Genomic DNA, 9,023 nt, shown 5'->3' with positions numbered 1-9,023 from the left:
ATATGAAAACTGAGGTTTTCGAACTAGTATTAATAATAAACATGAGACACCACATGTTTCACTAAATCCATGCATATTTTTGGAATGTTGGTGTTGGAGATTGGATTTGCTAAGAGAACTACTTTGATGCCAAAGCATTTTGTTTGGATGTTTCAGGGTCAAAAAAAACGGTTTACAATGCAATTATAAACCTACTGAGAGAAGGTGAGGTTTCAATAGGTATTTCATCACACACACACACACACACACACACACACACACACAGCCAGTAAGCACATGGAAAGAGGCCTACCATCTAAAGTCATCAAGGAAATACAAATTAAACCACAGTGCGATATGACTACACACTCACTAGAATCGTCAGAATGAAAAAGACCGCTAAGTGTTGGTGAGGATGGGGAAAAGCGATGAGGCTCATGCATTGCTGGCAGGAGTGTGAAGTGTTACAACCACTTGGGAACAGTTGGGTTGTTTCTCACCAAGTTATCCAAGAGGATTGAAAAGTGACATCCACAAAAAAGGTCTGAACACAAATGTTTGCAGCAGCTGGATTAATTATTGCTCCACACTGAAATGCACCCAGATACTCATGAAATCTGAATGTATAGACTAGCGATGGTTTAGTCAGAGAAAGGAATATTGGTTTTGTGAAGTGCTGTTGAATTGTTTCTGACTCAGTGATCCTAAATAGGGTTTCCTAGGAGCGACGGGTGGGTTTGAACCACTGACCTTGTGGTTAGCAGTCCAGTGCTGATCCTAGAGTACCACACCAAGACTCTGAATGATACTCACCAACAAAAAGGAAGGAACTACTGATGTAAGCATAGTCTACAGGTGGCGCATGTCGAAACCGACTCGACGGCACTTAACAACAACAACAACAACAACAGGTGGCGCAGGCAAGTTGTCCTCCGCTGCTAACCAAAAGGTTGGCAGTTCGAATCTACCTGGTAGCACTGCAGAAGGAAGGCCTGGTGAAACATTGGGCTAGTGAAGACAAGCTGAACACTAAAGGGCACCTGCTGGATGAGTCCTTTTATGTGAAATTTGAGGTCAAGCACAATTAATCTATAGTGACCGAATAGCCCAGATCTGTGGTTGCCTGGGCTTAGGTCAAAATATGGAGATGGGACCGAAACTACTTTTGAATGAAAATGTTCTAAATCTCGATTAGAGTTTTGGTTACCAGGGTGCATACATGTACTAAAATGGATGCATTTCACTGCCTGTCAGTTATACCTCAATAAAATTGACTTACAGAATTAAAAAAAAAAAAAAAAAAAGTCCCAAGAATAAAAGCCTGATTATTCCTCGTCTGGCTCATGGCCTGGAGGCAAAGCCAATCACGTGATAGCAAATCTTCAGATCCTGGTGAGTGGTGAGAGAGGCATGTTTCACAGGCTAAGACTTCCACGCAGTGAGGGCTTAGCTAGTGCTTTGTAGGCACAGTCTGAACACAGTGCTGCTGGGGTGAGCATCTTCATCCTCATTTTCCAGCTAAGGTGAGACTTAGAGATGGAGAGGTCTGTGTAGGATACTCCTGCTTCATTCAGCCGTGTCTGGTCTGCAGATTGCCAAGCATACACTCCCCACTCCTGGTACTCACACAGAGGAGAGCTCAGAGTCAGGCTTTTCAGATTCTTCAAATTTAAGTATGAGTTGGCATCCGCCAAAGAGAGAAGAGGACAAGGGGAAGGGGAATTCAAAGGAAGCCAAGAGCAACTTGGACAAAGGCAGGGGCTTATGGCATGGAGAGATGTGTCCCGGGAAGAGCAAAAGCGATGCACAGAACACTACATATGTATTTTTCCACCTCACTTTTCAGCCCATTGACAAAATAATACTGTATTTTCAGTGAAGGATTACACAGCACTTTAGGTTCCCATTCAATGATTTCTACACAAGTTGTTCGGTGGCATTGGTTACATGCTTCCTACACAATGAATGAATATTCTCATTACTTCCATTCTGGTTGTTCCATTTCCATTCATCTAGTTTCCCTACCCGCTTACCTTCTCCTCTTTGAAAGTTTGCTGGCCTCTTGGTTACATACATAGTGATTGTTTTTTTAAAAAAGGAAAACAGTATTTAAGTCCATTTTGTTTCCTTAAAAAAAGGTCCTAAGCCATTAGAATTCTAAGAAACTTTAATACAGTGTTACAAAGTCAACAGACAAAATCAATAGCTAATGATTCTATATTTATGAAGTTCAAGAACTTGGCAAAATTAATCTGAAATTAGTTTTCAGACTAGTTTCTAGTGGCGATAGAAATGAAAACAATGGTTGCTCTGAGGCAGAAAATGGCCCGAAAAAGAGTTATAAAGAAAACTCTGGGGAGTACGCAGGAATGCAAATTTCTGTATCTTCATTGGGCTGCTGGTTAAGACCATAGAAGCAACAGACGCATTTGAATTAATAGTGTTGGTGAAGAATATTGAAAGTACCATGAAATGCCAGAACAAACCAATCTGTGTTAAAAGAAATACAGCCAGAATGCTCCTTAGAAGCCAGGATGGCCAGACTTTGTCTCTCACACTTCAGACATATTGTCAGGAAGGATATCTAGTTCCCAGAGAAGGATATCATGCTTGGTAATGTGAAGGGTCAGGAGCTCTGGTAGCGTAGTGGTTATGAATCGGGCTGCGAACCTCAAGGTTAGCAGTTCGAAACTACCAGCTGCTCTTCGGGAGAAAGATGAGGTTTTCTGCTCCCGTAAAGATTTACAGCCTTGGAAACCCTGTTCAGGGTCACTATGGGTCGGAACTGAAGGATCAGAGAAAACGAGGAAGACTGACATAGTGCCATCAGCAATGGGCTCAAACGTTAACACATGTGAGGATGGCTCAGGACTAGGTGATGTTGTCTTCTGTTGTTCACTGGGTTGCTATCAGTGGGAACTGCCTCGATGGCACCTGACAACAAGTATACATTTAAGATACGGTAAAAAGCAATTCAAACCCACCAGTTGCTCCTTGGAAATTCTATACAGGGTTGCTATGAGTCAGAAATAACTCAAGGGCACTTAACAACAGTTACAAATCTAGTAAAATAAGTGAAATTCAAAATAACTCACATGTAAGCAGCAAGCTTTCTAGTCCCATTCCAAGCAGTAATTTCCTTTCTGCCAAACATCCTTTGTTAAGACCTTACGTTTTTAAGTGGGTTGTCTCCACACTGCCACTTACTAATGACTTGAATCTCGTTCATGCTTCAGCTGCAAAACGTGTATGTGGGGGTTCGTGATGAGAAGAAATGAGCTCTCTCAGGCCTCAGGGTAGAGTCTGTCCATGGAAACAATGGTATCCCTAGCTGTGATCACTTCAGAAGAGCAGCCTGTAGCAGCTCATTGTCTTTATTTCGCTATGACCTACCTAGTTCCTGGAGTGGCGCTGTGGGTTAATGCGCCGCACTGCAAAGTCATTTGAACTGCAAGGTCGGTGGTTCAAGCTCACCACCTGCTCCTATATAGGGTCCCTGGTCCTATATAAGGTTGCTATGGGTCAGAACTGACTTGATGACACTTAATGACAACAACCTAGTTCCTAGGAGTCCTGGTGTGATGCTGTGGGTTAACGTGCTGGACTGAAAGCTCAGAATTGCAAGGTTGGCGTTTCAAGCTCAAGAGCTGCTACTTGGAAAACCTAGAAAGGGTTGTACGGGGTCGTTATGATTCAGAACTGACGCAACAGCAATTAACAACAACCACCACCTAGCTCCTAGAGTCCTAGTGTATGTAGGGCTGTAGGAGAAACACTCAATCATCAGGTCACTTAGTTATCAGCTGCTCCTCAGAAATCCTATACAGGGTTGCTATGAGTTGGAACCTACTGGATGGCACTTAGTAACACTAACAATCTAGTTCCTACTTCAGGAGTCCTGGTGTAGCCCTTCTAGGACAAGCACTGGGCTGCAAGGTCAGTTTGAACAATAAAGTCGGTAGTTCAAACTCACCAGCACTCTTGGGAAACCCTATACAGGGCTGCTATGGGTCGGAACCAACTCAACGGCACTTCACAACAACAGTCCCTACTTCAGGGATTTATTTTTATTTATTTATTTAAGTTTTTATTGTGAACTGAGTAATTGTTTACATGGGAGAACATCGGCTTTACACCATCATTTCACTGCAATAATTACATTCTCATCATCATTCAACAGTATTTGCTTCCATTCCTGTTTTTTTTTTCCTTTTTTGGGGGTGGGGGGGGAGGAGAGGATGTACACAGAAACACTCAGGAATATATAATAATCTAAACAATCAAATCGGGCTGTGAACCTTAAGGTCAGCGGTTCGAAACTACCAGCCGTTCCGCGGGAGAAAGATGAGGCTTTCTACTCCCGTAAGGATTTACACCCTCGGAAACCCTGTACAGGGTCGCTATGGGTCGGAACCGACTCGAAGGCACTTAACAACAACAACAAACAATCAAAGGGCACGTTCTGCAAGCCTGCCTCCTGGCCGCCAGCACCCAGACCCTCTCTTTCCATGAGTCTAGAGTCCTCAGTTGCTCCCTCTCTCCATGTCCTCATCTCTGCTTCCGTCTCTGGTGTCGCTGCCTCTCTGGATAGGGTTCCACCCTCTGCTTGTGCTCTTCTCCCTTGATGGTCCTAGGGTCCTCTGTTTCTGGACTGTAAAGGGATTTCTTATTATTATGGGGGGGAAAAAAGGTTTGGGAATGGCATTTAGGGGAGTTCTAACTCTGATAGAACACTCACCTTAAAATGGCTGAAACAATCTGATGGTTTCTTCTCTGAACGTTTTATTTTTGACCTAGTGGTAGATTCGGAGTCCTGGTGTGGTGCTGTGGGTTAATGGACTAGATTGCAAAGTCAGTTTGAACCTCAAGGTTGCCGGTTCAAGCTCACCAGCCACTCCTTGGGAACCTTATACAGGGCCATGATGGGTCGGAACCAGCTGGATGGCACTTTAACAATGGCAGATTCACAGGCAGACAAGCGATTTCTTTTTTTAAAATCTCACTCCCTTAGATGGTTGAAACAAAGATGCCACGAGTGGTCAGATACCATATCCCCATTTAGAAATCTGAAAATGTGAGAGAAAGAAAAAGTCTCCGAATCAAAAAGAGAGGTCAGAAGGCAGGGGGCTTTGTTGTCGTTAGGTGTTGTCGCATCTGTCCCAATTCATCACTTATCACCTATGCAACAGAACATAACACTGCCTGGTCCTATGCCATCCTCACAATTATTGTTACATTTGAACTTCTGCCGCTATCTATCTTGTTGGGGGTCTTCCGCTTTCTCTCTGACCCTCTATTTACCAAGCCCTTCTGAAGGTTATTTCACCATCTTCTTCCCACGCCGCCATTTGTAGGACTTTGGCTCTTGCTTCAAAGCCTCATGGGCACAAGATGGCTGCAGAGGTCTCCAGCATCACATCTTTCATAATATTCCCAAGCCAGGAGAGAGGCTGATCCTTCACTGTCTTTTCAAACACAAAAAAACTTTCCCAAAGTTCCCTAACAGGCTGGCTGGCTGGTTTCCTTGGACATAATTACATCATCAATTCTTTCCTCAAACAATTCCTGGCAAAGGCTATAGATTTGCCTTGCTTGATGCCGACTAATCAGGATTTGCCTCTTGGGCCTGGGGAGGGACTTGCATTCTGAAGCATCTGGCTTCCTGAATCTATGTTCTGCTCGGAGGATGGAGGACGACTGGCAGCTGGCTGGCACGCCCAGCTCCCACCACACCGGTGTGAACATCCAGCGACACTGTTGGCGCAACTGCTCCAAATGTATGCAGCTGGCTGCTTGGGATGTTACCTACCTTCCTCCGTGCTTTTATGAATACAACGAAAGATTCCTTTCTAGCCTAAGAAACTCACTTTGATATTCCAAAGGCAAGATTTTCTACTCTTGTGAGTTTCAGATATCTTCATCTGAAATCCCACCAGGCAATGGAATCCCAGATTCTAGGGGCTGGAACCTCCGTGAGTTGACTGGCCTAACCCAGCAGGCCTGGCTCCCTCACCAGCTGGCCAATTCCTACCCTGTTTAGCTAGTGGGCTGCTCTGACACTAGGAGGAACAGGGATTGTGTGACTCTTTCCAGGCCAGTAAACATAGAGCTGCACAAGCCGTGTGTAATAGCCATGTGATTTCACTGTGGGCATAAGTGGGCTAGTCTCCCCAACAATGAGCACAGACGGGATCACAAGACCTCGACGCTTAGTCATGTCTCTGTGGAGCGCATGCCTGCTCACCCACAATTCTCAAAGCCTCCTCTTTGTGGTCTCCCCAGTTCTATGTGGACTGTCTAAGCAGTGGTACCTCCTAGGTTTCAGGCACAAGGCCTCTCAGAGTGTTTTGCCTTAGTGTCTGGGCTTCAGGCTGGCTGCCCTTGGCCACTTCCCGTCCACCCTGGGTCCACAGATGCTCCTAATCACACCTGTGCTTTGCTGGTGAAGAACATGCTCTGAATCTTGATTGGGATTGTGGTAGCCTGGGTATATGAATGAATGTACATTTAAAATGGATGCATGCTTTTATGATCAAATGGGCAGCAATTACCTAAGGACAAAGTTCAGAAAGGTTGAGAGGGAGGGTGGAATGAAAACAAGAGTAAGTGTGAGGGTTCTAGGCCCAGGGACTGAGAAAGGCAGTGTGACTGTGGATGGGAGGCTGACTTGCAAAATGTGCCCTTTGGACATTTAAACTAATATATATTTTCAATGTGGTATACGTCCTGGGGTGGTGCTGTGGGTTAATGCGCCAGACTGCAAAGCTGTTTGAACTGCAAGGTCAGCGGTTCAAGCTCACCAGCTGCTCCTCGGAAAGCCTATACAGGGTCGCCATGGGTCGGAATCGACTCGACAGCACTTCACACCAACAACAAAGTGTCCATCAGAAAAAAATAAAAGGGTAGAGAGGTAAATACGGGGATTGTAAGCAATGCAGTGATTTGTTGAATGTAAAACGGATGATCTACCCTGTAAACCTTCACTCAATTCACAATAAAAACTTTAATAAAAACAAGGGTAAGGCTCTTCCGTCCTCCTCGCTGCTTGTCTCTGGCTGTATCGGTCCGCGCGCGTTCCGCCGCCATGCCTCGCAAAATTGAGGAAATCAAGGACTTTCTACTCACAGCCAGGCGAAAGGATGCCAAATCTGTCAAGATTAAGAAAAACAAGGACAACGTGAAGTTTAAGGTTCTGTGCAGCAGATACCTCTACACCTTGGTCATCACTTACATAACTTACATGCAATAAAATTCATCCATTTTTTAAAGAACTTTTTATTGCATATCGTGTGAGGGTTTACAGAGCAGATCATCAGTTTTACATCAATAATTTATATACATCGTTTGGTTTCCATCATTACAATCCCCTCCATTCTCCGTTCTCCCTCTTACCCTTGTTTTTTTTTTTTTTTTTGGAGATTTTAAAGTTTTTATTGCAGTTCAAATCAGCACGTCTGATTCATTTCAGCTCCTTCACTGCCAAACCTGGGGGCAGGGACTGCTTCAGCTTCTCCGCCTTCTCCTTGTCGGTGATGACCACCTGTGAACTTTGTCCTTAGGTAATTGCTGCCCATTTGATCATAAAAGCTGGATCGTTATAAGCTGGAACTAAGTCCAGAGTACGTAACCACCACCACCACCACCAATCTTTATGCAAGCAGATGGCTACATCTTTCTCCTTTGGAGCAGCTGGTGGGTTTGAACCACTGTAGCAGCCCAGCACTTAACTACTGGGTCACCAGAGCTCCTATGTTACATTATCCCCTCAAAACTTACTGCCATCAAATTGGTTCCTACTCACAGTGACCGAATAGGACAGAGTAGAACTACTCCTTCAGAGTTTCCCACACTGTAACTCTTTACAAGTGCAGACAGCCTCAGCTTCCTGCCTTGGAACCGCTGGTAGGTTTGAACTGCTGACCTTGTGGTTAGCAGTCCAATCATTAAAGAATAATCTAACCCAGACTAAATGTCACAAAGAAGTCTTAGCTCAAGGGCTGTTATAAGAGTGGTGAGGCTGGAATATAGAAAAATGTAGACATTTCCAAGCATGGGTCAGTTCTCAGCGAGTCTGGCTGAGCAGTGGGTGTTACATTATCCTCTGCTCTTTTCATAATTTAATTTGCTGCTTCCCTTTCAAAATGAAAGACACAGGGCCACAAGTGCCCAGTGTCCAAGGCTCCCACTCCACCTTCAGGGTCATTCAGATTCTCCCTGAGATCGGCGCGCTCCCGGGCGCCCTCTGCCGACCACGGGCCGCATCAGGCTCACCCTTCTTTCAAAGTAACCAAGGGAGACGATGGATAATTCTATCGCAGTCACCCTTCCAGCCAAACACCCCAAACGACCTCTCTCCGTCCCTTCACAAGTCCCGTTTCCCAACCCGGGGTCCCTACGTCCTTAGGGTCCCGGAGACTCGTTAAGGACGCAGTTGCCCCCAGCGCTGGGCTCTTTTGAACTACGTTTCCCATCAGCCTTTTCTCAGTGTCGCGAGAATAGCTACGAGACTGCCGGAAAGACTTCCGCGCAGGCGCCATCTCTCTTTCTCTTTTCGCCGGCGGCCGCGTGGCTAGAAGTGATGGTGAGACTGTGGTTGCTGAGCTCGGCGGGCTTTGGACGGTGGTGAGCCTGAGAAGATGGGAAATGGGATCTTTCTTCACACGGCGCGAATACACTGGCCTCTTAGAGCGTCCTCTTTCTCGGAGAAGTGGTGGCTATAAGCCCGATCGTGCCCATTACAGGCTGGCTCAGAACGAGAACATGCCTCCCAACGGCGAGGCCTTATGTGGAAGGAGGGAGGGCGCTTACTCCCGTCTTTGGTGTCGAAGAGCCCCTCTTGGGGAATAGGGGACTGCTTTAGCAACCCCACATGCTGACCCCACCCCACCCCAACACCCAGCAGCCCTGCTGGTCTCCCTTCTCTCCCGCCCCCATGTCGACCATCTGAAAACGCGCATCTTATGCACCTAGTGGCAATGGCACTGCCTGGAAGACCAGGCCCTAATGGTTGGTTTTGATAAGAATTTTCCACTTAGGAGTCCTCG

The sequence above is a fragment of the Chrysochloris asiatica genome, unplaced genomic scaffold, assembly GCF_000296735.1.
Source record: "Chrysochloris asiatica unplaced genomic scaffold, ChrAsi1.0 scaffold00132, whole genome shotgun sequence".
Lineage (NCBI taxonomy): Eukaryota > Metazoa > Chordata > Mammalia > Afrosoricida > Chrysochloridae > Chrysochloris > Chrysochloris asiatica.
The sequence above is the reverse complement of the archived record's forward strand: the minus strand, read 5'-3'. Positions refer to the sequence as shown.